This window comes from Choloepus didactylus, chromosome 1 (genome assembly GCF_015220235.1).
Source record: "Choloepus didactylus isolate mChoDid1 chromosome 1, mChoDid1.pri, whole genome shotgun sequence".
NCBI classification, from domain to species: domain Eukaryota; kingdom Metazoa; phylum Chordata; class Mammalia; order Pilosa; family Megalonychidae; genus Choloepus; species Choloepus didactylus.
Window position 1 is genome coordinate 4,934,410 of NC_051307.1, and position 19,473 is coordinate 4,953,882.

A 19,473-nucleotide genomic window follows, 5' to 3' on the forward strand; every position below is an offset into this window, starting at 1 on the left:
GTCCCATCCCTGGGCACCATGGCTATTTCTCGCCCACACCTGGTGCAGGGCAAGCACACCTCATGGTTTCCAGGTGGTTTCCAGTCAGGTAACGCGCCCCTGGTCCTGGAAGGTGCACACCCAGCCGGGCCCCGGTCCAACCCCCACGGCTCCCCAGGCCACAGCGGAAGCACAGGCCTCCCGAGACCCCGGGCTCTCCTGGAGGCTGCAAACCCCAGTCCGCAGCTCCAGGAGAAAGGACTGGGACCTCCCGCCTCCCTCCCACTGCAGAACCCTAGCAGTCCTCTCGCTGAGCCCTGGCTTTTGAAAGCAAAAGTCGGGTTAGGGGATTCTCTTCTGCTTGCCTGGAAACTTCTGCACTGGGACTAGAAACTCAGAATTCCCCAAGGCAAGAGAAAAACAACCCAATCAAAAAAGAAACAAAAAAATAAAAATAAAAAAAATAAAAAAGGACTTGGTTATTTCTTAAGGGAGAGGATGGGAGGAAATCTAGGGCAGGGAAAATTAAAACCAGGAATTATCTCAATAAATTATCCTGCCCCATGGAAAAGAGGAAACAGAGGTGCTGGGAGGGTCTCACCCACTGGGAGCCACAGTGCCAAGGCAGGGGCCCCCGGCTTCCAACCCCCGGCTGAGTACATTTCTCACTTCTCTACAGCACTTAAATATTTGTTGTAGGAATAGGCCAAAAATGTTTCAGGAGAAGGGGAGAGATCCATAAGAAGCCCAAATTCAGTCTGTGAAAAGTCAAGGACAGGCTTCTGGGGAGATGGCGTAGACATACATTCCCTATTTCTTCTGCTAAGTACAACTAAAATCCCTGGACACCTTGTAGAAAACCAACATAGGAAGCCTCAGAAAGGCAGAGAGAAGGCAGGCTGGTTGGGGACCAACACAGTGGGGAGTCCCTGGGCTTTTCCTTCAGCCTCATGTATCTCAGAGCAGCCTGCAGCCTGGAAATTCTGATGGGCATGTACAAAAAAAAGCCCCAGTGAAAGACTGCTCCCTGCAGCCCAGGGGACAGGGAAGAGCAACCCAGCAAGGCAGAAGATTGTTAGATGGTAGCTGCTCTATCCCAGACAAACACTGCAGAAAGAACGTGACCCGATCCCCACCAAGCCAGCCAAGAATGCAAGGGCAGCCTGATTTCCACCCTTGTCAGACCAGAACAAGGTGCCCCGACCCCCACCCAGTCAAAGCTTTATCAGAGGCCAGGAGGGGGGCTTGAATTCCACCCCAGCCTGCAGCAGCGAGAGCCCCTTTCCCTCCCCACTGTCAGAGGAGGCCTCGTAGAGTCAGGACTTTCACCCCCACCCAGTGGTGAAAGGATGTCCTCCCCGTCCCACCCCCAAGTGGGCACCATGGGGAGCAGTAACTCGTCTCCACACCCCTCCCAGCCAGGAATGTGCCAGTGGAGGCTGAATGGGAGCTGGAACTCCCACTTCTGCCCAGCAGTAATGGGGGCTCCCTGTGGGTGTCAACGAAGGCTGAGGCGGGAACCTGGACTTCTACCCCTACCCGGCAGTAGCAGGTAGCACACCTCCCTGGCCCCCCCCAGATGATATCAGATAAACTCTGTTAGCACAGAAAGCTTAAAAGATCTGGAGTCTCATAGCACCCCAAATATCTAGGTTTCGATTTAAAATATCACCCAGTATACCAAGACTCAGGAAAATCTCAATCTGAATGAAAAAGCACAATCACAGATGTTAACACTGAGATGACAGACCATTAGAATCCATAGCATGGAATACTATACAGCAATGAAAAGGCATATGCAGCAATCTGGTTGAATCTCCAGAAAATTAAGCTGAGTGAAGAACACCAATCCCAAAAGATTACAGACTGTGTGTGTCCCTTTATATGACCTTCTTGAAATGACAAAATTGTGGAAATGGAGAACAGATTAGGGGTTGCCAGGAGATAAGGAGGGGTGGGGCAGGGGAACGAGGGTTTGGCAAGTGAAGGGCATTAGCAGGGGCCCTTGTGAATGGAAACATCCTGAATTTTGACCATTAATGTGAACATCCTCATTGTGATATTGGACTCCGGTTTTGCTAAATGATGCCATTGGGGGAAACTGATTAGGGTGTGGGGATCTCTCTTACAATTGCATTTGAATCTACAATTATATCAAAGTAAAATGTTTAATTTACGAAACAGTCACAGACGATCCTGAGTGATGGGCACACAGCACTGAACACAAGGGAGCACTTGTGACGTCTTTCGTCAGCTGTCGGGTGAGGACAGGCCCCTGTTTGATAAGAAGGACCCAGAAGGACCCTATGTAAAGAAAGAGGAGAGAAAATAGAAATCCTGAATTTCGACTGCTTGGTCTCCCCTCTGGAGATGTGTGTGCGAGCAAAGCCAAGTTTTCGAGGCGTCTGCAGGCAGACGCCCTGCCCCAGTCACCAGCCATTGTGATATGGGGCAAATTCCTTAACCTCGCGAACCCTCAGGCATCCTCAGTAAAATGGGAATGAAAGAGTACTTTTGAGACAGCTGAGGATGAGGGAGTATTTAAGTTCCCCTGGGAGAGATAAGAGAGGGAGGCTCGCATGCTTCTAACAGATTTCTTCCCTTTTGTGATACTAGGACCCCCTGTCCTTCCCTGACCCCCAATTGCTTCCACTGCTCACCTTTCCCAAAATGGCTTTTCACTTCTGGTTTCCTACACTGACCTGTTGCATAGGAAGTTCCGCAAGGAAAAATGGATGGACAGCACTTAGAGGAACCCCTAAGCCATAGTACTGGTTAAATAGCATCCCCCCACAATTCACATCCACTTGAAACTCAGAATGTGACCTTGCTTGGAAACAAGGTCTTTGCAGGTGTAATTAAAGTAAGTTGACACCAGGTCACCCCGGGTTGGGGTGGCCCTAAATCCAGTGACTGGAGTCCATGTGAGATGCACACAGACACCCAGACAGAACTCCCCATGGCCATGAGGCAGGGATTGTAGAGAAGCTCCTGCAAGCCGAGACCCAAGGGTGGCCTCCCCTGGAAGCCAGCAGGCAGGGGACAGGCTCTCCCCCAGGGCTCCAGAAAAGCCGCCCTTGCTGGCACCGTGGGTGCAGGCCCCTGGCCTCCTTCCATTGTTTTGAGCCACCTGCTGAGTGGCAATCTGTTACCGCAGCCCTAAAACCAACTTCAGATTCATAGCTTTTCGATATTAATCCATAAGGCACTTGACTTCTCAGTGACAGCCAACACCTCTGGCTTTGCATCTTCCTGTTCAGTGTCCTCACTGGTCTCGGGGTCCCAGCAGGACAGGGGAAGGCTCAGACTCCTTCTCCCTGGCTCTAGCATCTAGCAAGCACCTGGTTCTGGGGCGCCTCTCAAATATTTGTTGATGGACTGATTTAAATCACAACACTTTACATCACAGTTGAAACACAAATTATTTGCTGCCCAAACTGGAAGGCATGGCTTACATCTTCCTTGATCTACAATTAGTACTACAACTAGCTAGTTAATTTGCTCCATACATTAATATTGCAAAATATATTTTTACCAAAAAAGCATTTTGTCAATGACTCACCCACAAACTTAGGCGTAAACACTTCCCAAGGAGCTCGTCTGCTGCAAGAAGGAGACCCCGCCGCAGTTAATAAGGGAAAGAGTCTTACATGGGACAGAATTTAAACTTTCACCACCACAGACACATAAAAACCCCCAAACCACAACGGATGATTCGGTTTCTGTTTTCTGCTCCAAGGAGAATGGTTTTAAAATAGGCATGATGCAATCCGATGTGTATTATTAAAATTGCCCAATGTAATTGTTACTTCAGAAAACAGGAAGTGAGAGAGCAGGTTACTAAAGGGCAGTTCTGCTCCTTCCCAGCCGATTAGGCACAAAACACCCAGCACCTGTCTGCCCACGGACAGACCCGAGTGGGAAACTCGACCTATGTCCCACTTTGGGTCGGCTTGCAGCTTTTGCTTTTGCGAATGTGTCCTTTGGAATTTATGTTTTATAACACGCACTGAAAACAATTACAGCAAAATCTGAACTTCACCAGGGTCTGTAAGGCAATAGTTAAGGGTAAATCAAGCATCTTCAAGTTAAGGTCTAGAATAATTTAAACATCATCTAATGGTAGCTCCAGCCAATGATGGCCACAATGGTGGAAAGGCGGGGAGTGTGCTGGCAAAGCATTCAAGACCTTGAAAGGGGGATAGTAATGACCCAACAAGGCCCAATGGCTCAGGAGGGCATATCAGGAACCTGGCACTGTGCTGAGCACATTACATCTGTTAATTCACAACTCCATGAACCAGACTGCTATATTATTCATAGATGGGAAATAAGGCACAGAGAGGTTATGTAACTTTCCTAAGGTCACACAGCAAAAAAGCACCCAATTTCAGATTCAAAGCAGGCCAGAGGCTGCATTTGTTTTTCCTGTAAGAAGGATTTTTCTTCTTTTAAAGGCACAAATCTTAATGCAAAGCTAAATGAAGTTGGCACATGTATACATCTGTATATTAGCAACCCATATCATAATACAGAACATTTCTGTCATGTGCAAATATTCCCTGTCAATTCTTATGTCTAGAGGCAAAAGTGATGCTGGCTTCGATCACCATAGGTTAGTTTTGTTTGTTCTTGATCTTACATAAATGGAATCCTATGGCAGGTATGGGAGCTGACTCTTTTCACTCAATGTCACTGTTTTGAGATTAGTTCAGGTGGTTGCCTGTATCGGTGGTTCATTCTTTTGTACCACAGTTGTTACTTTTCCATGCTGCTACTGAAGGGCACTGGAGTTGTTTCCGGTTTTTGGCTATTTTGAATAAAGCTGCTAGCAACATTGCAGAATATATCTTTTGGTGGACAAACACACACATTTCTCTTGAGTTAAATCATGGAACATGGGATAAGAATACGTTTAGCTTTAGTTAATACCAACAACCGGTTTTCCAAATTTATACCCATTTATTCTCCCCCTAGCAACATAAGAGATTTCCAGTTGCACCTCATCCCTGCCACCACTTCCTACTGTCAGGTTTTTGTTTTGAATTTGGTCATTCTGATAGGTGTGTGATGATTACATCATCAAGGTTTTAATTTTCATTTCTGTACTGACTAATGACAGACCTATTAATCTTTTTCCCCATTGTTAATTGCATTTTTTGTTGGTTTTTGTACTGATTTGTAGCATTTGTTGCTATATTCTGGACCTGAGCCCTCTGTGATATATAAGTATTGCGAATACCTTCTCCCAGTCTAGCTTGTCATTTGCATTAACAGTGTTTTTGATGATGGAAGTTCTTAGTTTTAATGAAATCCAATTTATCAGTTTTTTCTTTTATGTTAACATGGGTTTTTGTTTTTGCACGATGTCCTCTTTCAGGAGTCTTTGCTTACCTTAAGAACCTGAAAATATTTTCTTTTAGAAGCTTGATTGAGTTTTCACATGAAAGTCTATGGTCCATCTTGAATTAATTTTTATATACACCAGAAGGTAGAAGTCAGGGTGCATGGTTTCCATCTGCTGATTCAATTGCTCCAGCAGTTCACTGAGTTCTCCTGGTGCTTTGATGTAATCACGTGACCGTGTATGGGGGAGAGGCAGGCATGGTTCCGCGTTGTCTCTTCTTGCCCATTGATGTATTTGCCCTTACACCTACGTCACAATATCTTAATTAGTGTCACTTCAAAATAGGTCTTGAAATCTGACTGTGTCAGCCCTACAACTTTGTTCTCAGATTGGCTTGGCTTTTCTGGACCCTTTGTACTTTCATAATTTATAGCATCAGCCTGTCGATTGTCATCAGAAAAAGGAGGGGAAAGAAAGAAAGAAGCCTATGAAGGTGTTGACTGGGATTACATTGAATCCATAAAGCAGTTTGAGGAGAATTGACATCATAACAACATTAAAAATTCTAATCCATGAATATGGAATATCTGGCCATGTATTTTTGTCTTCTTTAATTTCTCAGAAATGTTATAAAGTTTTCAGTCTGAGGTTTCTGTCCATATTTAGCTAGATTTATTCTTAAGTTATTCTATAGATTTGATAATATTGTAAATGGTACATTTTAATCTCACTGTCCAAAGCTTTGTTGCTAGTATGTAGACACAAACTGATTTTTATGTATCAGCTTTGCATCCTGCAATGTTGCAAAAATCACTTATTTCCACTCTAATCTTTATTTTTTCCTCTCTTCTGCTTGCGTTGGGTTTAACTTGCTCTATACTTCCTAGTTTCTAAAAGTAACTGGTTAGGTTATTGATTTTGGATCTTTTTACAGTAGATATTTACAGCTATAAATTTGTTTCTATACACTGATTTCACTGCATCCGATAAGTTTGGGTGTGTTATATCTTGATGGTCATTCATCTCAAGTATTTTCTAATTCCCTTTGTGGTTTCTGCCCTGATCCATTGGTTATTTAGGTGTGTGTTGTTTAATTCCCACATATTTGTGGTTTTCCTAAAACCACATATCAGTGATAATAGTTTATAGATTTGTTTATAGATTTTTAAAAAAAAATCATTCATGCTGTTTGGATTTAGTCTTTTGAATCTGTGGATTGCTGTTTTTAATAAGAGTTAGAAAATATTTGGCTATTATTTCTTCAACTATTGCCTGTCTCTGAATCTCTCTTCTCCCTGTCTCTCTCCCTGCCTCTCCCTCTCTCTCCCCGTCTTGGACTCCATTTGCACCTACGCTTGATCATGTCCTACATATCTTGTACTTTGTTCTGCTTTTACATTTTTTCCTCTCTGCGACTCATTTTGGATATTTTCTATTGATTCATCTTCAAGTTCATTAATTTTATGTTCTGCTGTATCCGGTGTAAAATATACTAATTTCAAAAATGTATTTGCAATTCTAGAATGTTCATTTGATTATTTTCATAGATTCTAATTCTCCGTTGAAATGCTTCCTCTTTGGCATCCATTTTGTCTATTGTTTACTCTATTTTTAAACACATTTATCATCATTATTTTGAAGCCCTTGGCTGCTAATTCCGTCATCTGGACCATTCTCTGAAGTTTGGCACCTAAACATGCAGGCCGTTTCCCCAGAGGAAGTGAACGGAAACCCCTCTCCCGAGGTCTGTTGCTTCCACAGTTGATAACCTCTCACCCACAGCCAGTTGCTCTCTGGGTTTGTTTTGTCTTCGTGGATACATCATTTCTTAGAGTTCGTGATTACACTTCCAGGAACAGGCCTGTGGATGAAGTCACCAGTGCAATAAGCCAAATTGTCATGAGTTCACTGCCCTATGTCTAGAAAGCGGGAGACCTCCTTCCTGTCCCACAAACAATTTAGGAAGCTGTCTTGGGCGACACCCCATCTATACATAAAATTCCAATTTCACCACTTTCCTGGACTTAGCCAATTCACAGTGAAGATTGCCCATGCACCCCTTTGCAACCCACAGTTTGAGTAACTTTTTCTGTTGGAAACACCCTAAAATTACCTCTACTGCAATTCAATGAAAATATCATGTGGTACCTATTACAACCTTTGGTATCTTAAAAACACAGGTAGCACCATAATGCAGACCATTGCAGGTTAGTGATAAAGATAACGTAATATGGAAGTCAGCTGCAATTCTGGGATGTGGGCCTGGAACTGCTTCACTGATATTTTCCTCCACTTCGGAGAATTTCAAGGGATCCTTCAAAGGTTTGTGACATCAGGACAAGCCCCAAGGTGTGCAGTTGAGGTTCATGTGACAAACACTTCCAGTGGAAGAATTTAATAGCTTTTTTTAAAAACTCAAACTCAGTTGCTGCGCCATGTGGATTTTGACACAATGTAGATACTTTACTATTTCAATTGTACCAGGTTTTCAACTCTTAATCATCTGAAAGGGAAGAGGAGCCCCCAGGGCCGGCAGGTGGCCTGGGACGTGGGTAACAGGAAAACTCAAAGCCAAGCACGGATAAGGCAAGCGCTGTGCCGGGGGCTCCTGGTGGACCCCAGGACTGCTCCGGGGGGTTTTCTGATGCTCAATGTCCTGGAGTTTTGGCTCGCACCCTGTTTTCCCTTATCTCCCAAACCACCCTACCCCCACTGCCCTTCGCATGTCTCCAGCAGACGCACCCTTGGCTCCTCCATCACCCATCAGAGGATGTGGCCTCAGACCCACCCCTCCAGCCACCTGCCTCCAGGTGGGCTTGCATTCCCGGCCTCCCAGGTAAGAAGCTGGCCTGCACCACCGCCCTCTCCTGAGAAGCCTAAGCCCCCAGCTAGGAGGGGGACACCGTCCCTGAGCCTGGGAGCAGTGGCTCCTTCTGCAGCCCACTTTGCCTGCAGGCATCACAGTCAAATCCACCCCTGGGTTGTGGGCCAGTGTGTCTGTGGGTCGTGACCCTCACCCAGCTCATCTCTCCGCTCTGAGACGGGGTGGCTGTGGGTGCCTATGGTGGCTTTGTAGCAAGTAGGTTGACCTGGGTTTGCAGGAGGCCGGCGCCAGTCATTTGAACACGCTCCGGATGCCTGTTGACTTATTACTGAGGGAGGCCGCTGTTGGGGCAGCTGCTGTCTCCTGCTGAACCACTGCTGAGTTTGGGGAGATGGAGCTTTCCCAGGATCTGCAAGCCCATAAGCACGCGGGCCTCCCGGGGCGGGTGGCTCCAGAGAGAAACTGAGCAGGCCGGGATTTCACCTTCCTGGTCCGATGCTTCCCTGCCAGGGGGATCAGTGATGATGGACCATGTCTTTCTCAACCAAGCCAGCCTCCCTCCTGTCCCCACAATGGCCCAGCCCCGTGATGGTCTCCAGCATCCCAACCACCCCATCCTCTGCCCTTTCCCAGTTGCTGGGCTCCTCGTGTCCCCTCCTTATACTTCAGCCTGGGGGTGCAGTGGAATCATGAGGTCATGCCTCAGACTCTCTGATGTATGTGGTTGGAGGTGCGGCCTGTGTACCAGAATTTAGGATCGCTCCCTACGTGATTCAAATACTCACCTAAACTTGAGGATTATGCCCTATACCAAGTCCCCAGACTTGAATGTGTGTGAGAGTCACCCGGGAGCTTGTCAAAAACCCTACACACGTTCTGCTTCAGTGGCTCTAGGACTGTGCGTCTGTAGCCAGCTTCCAGGATGCACATGTCCAGCACTTCTGTCCTTTCCCGTGCTGTGTAGGCCTCAAGTCTGAGCTGGCAGTGGACTTGCTGGCTCCTTTCTCTGGCCATGTCATTTACTCCTAACCCTCCCAACCCAGCCAGTCCCCTGCCCCTTTGCAGTGAGGAGCTCCAGGCCCACCTGCCTAGCAGGATCATCTGGTACACTGGACTGTTAGAGCGCTGTGATGCCAACACCCCACCCAGACCATTAAATCAGGGTTCCGGGTGTGGGATCCAGGAGCAGGTAACCTGGAGGCCACACAGTGTGGCCTCGTGTCCCTCTCCACCCTCCGTTGGCTCCCACCACTCCCACCCTCATAGTTTGGCACCCCTGCTGCAAGGAGCCTTCCTTCTGTCCTAAGCAGATCTGCTGGTGGATTGTGCAGCTGTCTGGGCTCAGGGCACCCATCCACATGGCTGTAGGTTACAACAGGCATGATTACAGCATAGCCCAGGCCCACCAGGACAGAAGGCATGAGGGTTTTTCCCCTGATAAACCACAGGGAAAGAAAAGAGAAGTAAATAGTGACCCCAAGTTAACTGCATCTTTGTTCCTCCAAAAAAAAAATGTTCTGGAATTTTTCTCGATATGCCGGAGGCTACAGGGGCTTTGAGAACTGCAGGGCACCAACCCAGAGAAGCAAGTGGCACCCAGGCAGCTGGGGACTGGTGGGAGGACAGGCAAGGCCTTGGCCGCACCAGGAAGGGCAGGGGCTGGTTCATCGCCAGCCTCTCTTCCGACCATCCTTTGGCGGCCCCTCCAGTCACCCACCCTCTCACTGCTGTCTCAGGTGCCCTCAAGCTCACTGTCCCCACCCCTGCTTTCCAGAGCCCGCTCTTGGCATCTGAGATGAGCTGATGGCTGCCACCTCTCTCAGGGATATTTGCATTTAAGACACTGTGTGTGGTGTAAAGGGGTCTGCCTTTTAAAAAGAAGCTGTCTTATGGGGTGGAAGGGACACCACTTTGCTGACCCACCAAGGTTCAAGCCAGGGAGCAAACATGGTCCTCCAAATATAAAGAGTCTGGATAAATGAAGAATAACAGTTAGTGAAAATTCATGTTTTCACCACAGAAAGTCTTTTTCAAGCTGCTTGGCTAATTTTTCTCATTTTCTTATGGTCTACACCCTGGAATATTCTGGGCAGTGGCCAGGGGGAAGGCCTAGCACAGAGCAAGAGAACTGTACATGCCTTAGGGGGAAGAAACAGGCCGAAGCTGGTAGGGAGAGAGCTTGCAGTTTGGGGGTTTTACTTTTTTTCTCACTAATAAGGAGAGCCAGAGAAGGTCCCTGATGGATTTTAGGAAATCGACACGTGGCTTGAGCCACCTTTCCTTTTTAATAGACAAAGCTAGAGCCACCCCAGTCTCGGACTCTGTCCCACCTCAAGAGGCAGAGTTGGGAAGGTGTTATTAAAAAAAGGGAAGGGGGCTGCGAATAGGAAAACGGCAAAGGAAGCAGGGGAATAGGTGTGGATGGGGGGTGAGGGGAACCACGGAGAGTACGGGAGTGGGGAAGGTGAGTTCAGTGCCACAAGAGCCACACAAATTGCCACTAAGGAATTCTGTAAAGCAGGAAAGGGAGGAAGAGAGAGAAGCGAGGGGAGGGGTGTGTGTGTCCGGGGACCCACACGGAGCCCAGGGGCTTCCCAGATCTCTCCTGAAGCCGGCTGCTCCGGCCTTCTGCATCCTCTCCCTTGGAGAACCTTCTTGAGCAGTTCCCATTGAATATACGATCCCGGCAACGAATGGACATGTGTAAGCCCACCCGAACAGGCCTCAACTCTGCTGGAAGCTGTGGATGAACCTAGCGGTGTTAGCAGCCATCCTCTCTAAATCTAGTCACCAGCAGGAGCCTCGTGAAGCCTGAGAATCAGAAAGAATCGAGACACACACATTAGTTCATCCCTAAGGCTTTTGAGGAACCAAGAGCAGGTGCACTGAGCGGGCGAGCAGGCAGACAGAGCCTGCTTTCTGCAAGAGTTTATCTTTCCGGCATCGCTGTTTGTCTGGGCTCAGGCAACTGATATGCACTATGACATATATGTGTCATGTGTACATATGCATTTATTATGTGCCTTATAGTTTATTGTCGTCTACAGAGAAGCAGCCATGTGGGTCAAAGCTTTCCAGAGCAGAAAGGTGAGCTTGTGCTGCAAAGGAAAACAAAGTAACATCCTCAAGGATGAAACCCGCCATTTGTATTTGGAGCAATGGGAATGTTTGGGTAATGGATGGACGTGAGGGAAGTACAGCACTGTGAACGTGATAGCCAGCGCTGAAATGTGTAGCTGAATGTGGTTACTAGAATGAAAAGGTTTTTTAAAATCCGTGGAACTGCACAACACAAATAGTGAACCTTGAGTTAACCCATAGACTACAGTTAATTGTATAATTATAGAAATGTGCTTTTATCAATTGTAACAAATGTCCCACACTTACGCAAGGTGTTAGTAAAAAGGTGATATCCGGGAACCCTGTATTCTTTGCATGATTGTTCTGTAAACTCGCAACTTCTCTAAATTAAAAAAAAATTTTTTTAAAGAAACTAATGTGGGTTTTCTCTGGGGAGGAGATTAAGGAGGCTGCAAGTCGGGCTGAAAGAGGAAGACTTACTTTTCATTGTGGTCTCTTTTGCACCTTTTGAGTTTTGTACCACATGCATGTGTTCCTTATTTGAAAAATAGATTTAAAACTTAAAAAAAGGAGGTGTACCATGATCGAAAAAGGGGACTATGGTTTGCAGAGGTCCAGAGGCCAAGTCACTCTGAAATCTGGTGCTTACGTGTGCAGAGCTGGCCAGCAGGTGAGCAACGTGTTCAACTGAATACTGCTTCGTGGGGGATATCAGTTAATTTGTGTATTAGAAAAAATAACCCAAAGACAAGGTACAATGCATTGGAAGACTTTACAGGCTCTGAAGCCAGTTAACAAATAAAGAAAAAGAAGTGGAGAGAGCAGGAGATGTTAAACTCTGCAGGAAGGCATTCGAGTTTGGATATTTTATCTCCTGACTGGTCCCCTCTCCTTTTTACATGTGATGTCTGCATTTGTTTACATTTCACCACACAAACTAAAACAAAACTGAGCAAAATGGAGGCATTTATGAGCTCATGGAAAACTACATATTACTTTTTATTTTTTATAAGTTTATTGCAAAAGAAAGGAAGAGAGGGAGGGAGGAAGGAAGGAAGGAAGGAAGGAAGGAAGGAAGGAAGGAATAAAGTCAGGGGTAGGGCATTTTTGCCTCCTTCCCACCTGACATCTGCAGATTCTCATAGTCACCTGGTCCCCTGAATAATTTCAGGGTGTCGTAAACCACATAAGAATATCTCTTGTGGTTGAGATTGAAAAAAGATGTATAGGAGACTGAAGTTCGATAGAAATCACGAGGAGGCTGCGAGGTCTCAAACATGCCCACCAAGACGATAGCCCAGATCCCAACTGGGGCCAAGAGGAAAAGCCAGCAAGCACCCCCTGCAGGTTCAAGAGGATTTGGAAATCAGTAACACCAGGCGGCTGGGGGGTCTACGTGCATGTTCCCTGCCCCACGTGCTGCCATCTCTGCTCAGTGGCACCCACCTGGCCAGTGCTTGACAGTCAGGCCTCCGCCCGACAACAGTGGGCCCTGCGGGTGGGCAGCTGAGCTGGGTGCTGGGTGGGTTGGTCAAGGGAGTGTGGAGTGTGGGACAGCCTGTGGACTGGCCATAAGACCGTCTGTCTTAGTTTGCTAAAGCTGATGAAATGCAGTATACCAGAAACAGGCAGGCTTTTGACAGTGGGGATTTATTAACTTACAGTTCTGAGGTCATGAAAATGTCCAAATCAAGACATCAACAGGCAATGCTTTCTCCCCGAAGATTGGCGACCAGCTACCCCGGGCTCCCCTGTCACACAGCCAGGCACATGGTGGCGTCTGCTGCTCCATGCCTTCTCTCCCGGGTTTCGTTGCTGCTCCTGGCGGCCCTGTCTGTGTCTTTCTTTCCGAGCGTCTGTGTCTTTCTTTCTGTTTTCTGTGCATCCTTCTCTCTCAGCTTCTCCGTGTGCTTCTCTGAATTTCATCCTCTTTTAAAGGACTCCAGTAAGAGGATTAAGACCCACCTGGGACAGCCTCAACTGCAATAACCTAATCACAGGGTCCCACCCACAATAGGTCTACACCCACAGAAAGGATGATCTTTTCTGGGGTACATACAGCTTTAAACCCTCACACCGTCTAACTTGCAGACTCTGTGAGAACCTGGACTGATGAATATAAAAATATTCAGGCAGGGCAGTGAGCAGCTCTATTCAAACAGCAGCAGGGCCAGAGAGGAGCAGGATTGGTTTCCCTGAGGCTATAACAAATTACTGCAAATTTAGTGGCCTAAATCAACACAAATTTATTCTCTTACAGTTCTGGGGTCAGACGTCTTAAAATCAAGGCCAAGTACCAGGCTCCAGGCTTCGGGAGAATCTGTTTCCTGGCCTCTCTTCCCCCTTCTGAAGACCACCTGCATCCCGTGGCTCGGGCCCCACCCTCATCCTCAGAGCCAGAGGTGTAGCTGCCCCTCCATCTGGCTCTGACCCTCCGCTCCACTGGCACAGCTCCTCTCTGGCTCTGACCTCCTGCGTCTCTTGAATAAGGACCCTCATGATGACCTCAGGCCCATCTGGACAGTCCAGGGCTGTCTCCCTTCTCAAGAGCATTCACTTCTGCACACCTGCAAAGTCCCTTTTGCCAGGTGAGGTGACACAGTCATGGGGGCACCTTTGGAGGGGACCATGACTCAGCCCCCCAAGGCAGCCAAGGACCCAACGGGGAGAGCCACTTCAGCCCCCACCCGCCACCCCTGGGCATGCTCTTTAAACATCAAACAGCATCCAGAATGAAAAGGAGCCCTAGTTATGAAGACATCAACTTCCAACAGTTTCTGTCTTTTGGAAACACAGAAACCCTAACTTAACAGATGTGACTGTGACTATGGGAACGCTTTTGAGATCCTGGTGGAGCAGCGGGGGAAGGGCATGTAGATTGCTGTTGGCGCAGTGCCCGGCCCTGGCTCTGGTACTCAGCCCCGGCCCCTGTCCTGGGTTAAAGACTCAGGGGCGGGGGCAGCTGGTCATGTCAGCTCCAGCCGGGTCCAGGGCTCACGGTTGCCAGCAGGGGCTCCACCCGGATGCCAGCCGGCCTCGCCCAGGGGTGCCAGCACTTTCATGGGCTCATTCTTTAGGATCTGCTGTGCATTTTCCCACAGACGCAGGGGTTAGGTTCCCAGGCCAGCTCATCAAAGCCTGTTTTTGTGTCGCTTGTAGATAAATTGCTTTTCTGTCGTTCTTTGTGTACTGAGTTGTGGAACGCAGCATATGGAGCTCTGCCACGTCAGGTCCAGTGCTGTGTGTGTCGGAGCTATCCCCTGTCCAGCTCCAGCCCCCACGAGGTGGACAAGCCTTGGTCTCCCCCAGGCACAAAGGCTCCAGCAGCCCCAGACCAATTTTCAGGGACACAGACATGGGGAGCTCCTAGGCCATAGTGCCCACATGGGGTCTTGTGGCTCAGTGTCCCCTGGGGGGTGGCCCAGGTCTACTGTGGCAGCCTCGGGGCTGAGGAGAAGCAGGAAGGAAGAGCTGGGAAGAGCTGAGGCCCCAGCTGAGGCAGCTGTCATACCTCAAGGACCTAGGTTGGCACTGTCACTGCTGAAGGCCAAGCCTGCCCATGGCTCCAAGAGCTGAGCTCGAGCTTCCCAGCTCCTTCCCAGGCAAAGGCTGGTGCTGGGAACCCAGGCCCACAGGCTTCCTTCTACGGAGCTGTCAAAGCATCTTTCGTCAATGGTCCGGGTGTCATCTGAGCATGTTCTCAGAAGGCCCTATTCCCGCCCCCCTGAAGTTGATCCCAAAGAAATGAGGGAAAGAGAAATGCTGGATGTCAGGGAAGCAAGGAGCCTGGCACAGCTCTCCTTGGGGTGCCCGCCTCTCCCTGCTGGGACACCAGAACCCCGTGCCAGCCGCCCCCTCTGATGGACACCTCCCTGGTCGCTTGGGCTTGGACGCCCATGCGGGCCCCCCCAGAGCAAGCCCCAACACTGCGCTCTGAACCCCAGCACCCCCACCCCCCACCAGGGCTCAGCCCCACCCAACTACTTTGGGACCAGAATTCTCAGAAAGGGGGAGAAAGGGAAAATCTCTTTTTAAAAAATAGGATAAATCATGCATGCATATAGTGACAAATTAAAGATTTATGAGCAAAAGGCTTACAGCTACCTCTACCCCAGCACATAATACTCAGGTGACCTGTGTTACCAGCTTGGTGCTCAGCCTTCCACAGTGTTCTCTGGGGCAGAAAGCACCAGCCTTCGTATGTGTGTGTGTGAATAATGCATATACAGTAGCTTTGCTTTCTTTTAAATAAAAATGAAATTACCCTACTCACCCTACCTTTCCATGTAATATGAAAACATTCCATGGTCATATATAGAAATCTAACTCTTAGTTTATTGGCCACATAATTTTCCATCGAACGGAATTGCTACAGTTTATTCAGTCATTCCCCAGTGCATGAACATTGGATTTGCTGCCAAATATTTTGCTAATCCAGGCAACCCTAGCTACTTTCTTTCTTTCTGTTTTCTCAGTCAACCTAAACATCACTTCCCACCCAGCTTGTCTCTGAACATGGTCACTAATACTGGATTTCTTCTCTAAAAGCCATGGCTTATTTCTGACCTAAGCAGTTGGCTCCTAAGAAACGGACAAACCATTTCTCTTTTGCATCAATTTTTCCTCATATTTGAAAGAGTTTGGGTTTGTTTGTTTTTGAAGAGCTGTTTTGCTCACTCCTCTTTGAATAAAAAAGCAGCTGTCTTTGACATCACTAGCTCCCATTCTGATTGAAATACCATGGAGAGGAAGAACGACTGAGGCCTCGTCAACCTGGAAAACCAGAAAGCCGTGGCTTTCCCAGTGGGCTCGTGGACGTCTAACAGCTGGACGTTGGGGGAAGGGGACCCGACCTGTAGTGCTCGCCAATTCCTGTGGTGTAAACACTCCCCCCACTGGCTGATTGCAAGCTTCTGACATGATTTCACTGCAAGCAGAGCCAGGAAGCAATGTGCCGTGACACAGGATGACAGTCTGTCCACCAAACAGGCGTGAGCGGCAGAAATAACCTCTAGGACAGAGAAAACAATAAAGTGCTATAAAATAATGAGGAAGTGACCAGGTGTGTGTGTATGTTACCTCTGGTCTACAAATAATTTAACTGTGAAGCGTGACAGTGTTTAACGACTCCTTCTAGGCGGCGGAAGCCAGCCCCGGCACACTGCTGGCTTTGAGTCCCCAGCAGCGCGGCCGCATGGGGACGGGGAAAGTGCCCCTCCTGTCCCTCCCACACTGGCCAAGTGGCGTCCGTTATAAACTGGACCTAGGCCGGACATGGAAGACTCAGCCCAAAGAACGCCTCGCTTCCAGGCACAGAATTTATTTGTGGTTTTAAATAAACACTTCCCAACTTCCAAACATTAAGGTGTTTAAAAAAAAATCCTAGGCCCAATTTTCCAGTGGGTCCCTGATATGTTAACTCAGAGAGCTCCCCCCTTTCTTTTCTAGACACACAGATGCACACATACACATTTCCACCAATTCCCACAAACAAACCATTGGCTTTGAATAGCTTATTTGCCAAGCAGTTTCATAATACTTTATATGAGGTTTTGCAATTGTCTGCTTAGTTTTTGACCATTTTAAAGCCCGTTTGTAGTACCAGGGAGCACCATGGGGGAGTGAGGGGACTTTACGGGTGGGGGTGAGGAGACCTGGGCTCTGCTCCTTGGCCCTCGGCTCACAAACCCGGGACCTCGGGCGAAGGTGTCCCTTCTCTGGACCTCAGTGTCCTCAGCTGCAGGGGAGACGGGGGTTTCCAGGCAAGGTGGTTCCGGAAAATCCTGCACTGATGCCTCCTGCTGCCCCAAACATCAAATCTGAAAAGAAAAAACCGTCCCCAAAGCTGCCATGAAGCTCTCCATGGCTGGGACCTGAAGGTCACAGGGGAGACCGGAAGAGAGAAGCCAGGGGACAGGGCAGACCACCCCGCTGGGAACTGCAGCTGAGAAAAGCGGCCGCTGACCACGGGGCTCGGGCTTCTAGGGTGACACTCCGGGAGCCCAGGGAGGTGACCACCGACAGCTTCACAGCCAGAAACCCAACAGTCCTGCTGGCAGCAGCCCCCAGCCCCTGGGAGAGACCCAAGGCCCGCCTGGGGTAAGCGTGGGGGTGGGAGTCAGGGGCGGGGGTGCCAGCCATACAGCGACGGATCAGTGGGGCATGGGCAAGACAAACAATCACCCCAAATGAGCCTGCAAACCAAAATTCCAAAACACAGGCAGAATTCCAATGTCTGGAGGGGCAGCCAGCAAAACCATCATTTAGAACATGAATGCACCTCAAATAAAATGAATCTTATAGAACATTCTAGCAGAGATACATGAAGAAACCAATTATGTTTACAAATACATTACACAAAGACATAAGCAGATATTTTTTAAAAAGAGCCACTTAGAAATCTTGGAAATGAAGAATAAAATTAAATGAAATAAAAATAAAAATAAAGCATAGCAGACATCCATTGCTATCCAAGCTCTCCCTATCTGAATTCCTGAACTTAAATTAATTCAGCTAAAAATGTTAGGCTGTTTCTCTATATCCAAACTCTCATGAGCTGCAATCCCCAAACTCAGAAACTGAATATATTTAGAGTGCAACATCCCTCAGTCTCCAAACTTGCCATCACAGCTTTCCCTCTCTACACTCAAGGTTGGGAGACAGAGGGAAACTTGTACCAGGCAAGAATTAGAAAAAATGAGCTAGAGTAACATGTAACAGTATGGATAAATCACAAAAATAAGCATGATAAAAGAAAAAAAATTGAGTGAGAAGGACCAATGGCAGAATGATATGTATGTATTTGAGTAGCGTTTATGTAAAGCCTGTAACAACTTATTTATATACGATTTCTTTACATCAAGTTGGAAAACAAGCATGTGTGCAAACTTTTAACTTGCAAAACAACAAAGCAGTGACAATTAGCAATAAGGGGTGCCAGACGTGTTCTGAGCTCTTTGCATGTGCTCATTTTTTTAACCTTCCCAGCAACATCACTAGAAACATAATATTTATATCCATTATAAAAACAAAGGAAAGGAGGCAATCCTGCCTCTCAAGAGAAGGGAATTCACCGTGGTAGGTGGTCAATCTCTAACGACACATGAACATTTTATCGAGTTGAGGTTTTCTTCATTCCAGTGATTTTTCTCAAAACATTAAAATAAACAAATAAATCCCAAACTGTTTAATCCAAGCAGAAAATCTAACCATCCAGAAAAGCTCCTTGAGTTTGTTGATGTGAGGGAAATCAAAATTGCAAGAAGAGTGAAAACCAGCAGGCGTATTTTTTACGGTTTTACGTTAGCACAAAGAATTCAATGCAACATGTGAGAATGTTTCTGAGAATGTTTTAGCCACTTAAAAATGGCCCGTTTCTAAAAGGAAACCAAGCATATACTGCTGGAAGAAATCCACGTTTCTAGGAAGTCAAATTGGACTTGGGTGCCCTGCCTCATACAAAGGATTACTTTTAGGAATCCATCAATCCTGCATGTGTATCTTATGCCCAAAAAAGTCAGAAATTTAGGCTGGAAGGAATCTGGGGTCACGTGTCCAGTCTCTTTATCTCACAGACGAAGGAAATCATCTGCCATTTCTCCAATTGCATCATTTTTTCTTATTTAGACTTTGATGCATCTCCGCAGCTGCCTTGCGATCGTTCTCAGGTTTGGGGAAGCAGTGTCCTGGGAAAGAAGGATCCGGTAACTCAAAGCTCTTCCAGTGAGTGGAACCCTAACATATGTACCACTTTGAGTTTCCAGAAAGAGACTCGAAAGCAGTTCCGTCACCACAGTGACTGTGGCGGTCGGCAAGTCCCCAAAGGGCTTCTGGGGGGCAGAGGGGGGCATGGCTGCCAGCTGGGGCAGGGACTGTGGCCTCTTGGCCTGTGCGGATGGCACCAGAGCCGGGGAGTAGAAAACAGGAAGGACAAAGCACACCTGTAAGTGTTAAATGTGCCTTCCATCCATTCGCGCAAACACCGAGCATCTATTGGGATCTAAGTCATATTGCCGGGGACACAGTGACAGAGCTGTGGCATGCTTGGTCCCCAACCAGTTAACAGATTCAAAATGTTATGAACTTAAGGCAGTGTTTGATCAAGTGCCAGTGTTCTGTAGAAATGCAAAATAAAAAAAAGTCTTCTGAGATGGACCAGCAGGAACAGCTTCAAGAGCGCAGCCGGCAGTGTGCTGGATCTGTACTGGAGTGAAAGTCACAAGTATTAAGCGCCCACTGTGTG

At 47.6% G+C, this 19,473-nt stretch overlaps 1 protein-coding gene across 1 annotated transcript in view; it reads right to left on the minus strand.

The window, feature by feature from the left end:
* The window catches only part of ABCG1 (ATP binding cassette subfamily G member 1), an 89,260-nt gene extending 85,608 nt beyond the window's left edge, over positions 1-3,652 (minus strand). The window contains exon 1 of the mRNA XM_037831395.1: positions 3,542-3,652. The gene's annotated coding sequence lies outside the window, so the exon portion shown is untranslated. The remainder of the gene's footprint in view (positions 1-3,541) is intronic.
* Positions 3,653-19,473: the final 15,821 nt, after the last annotated feature.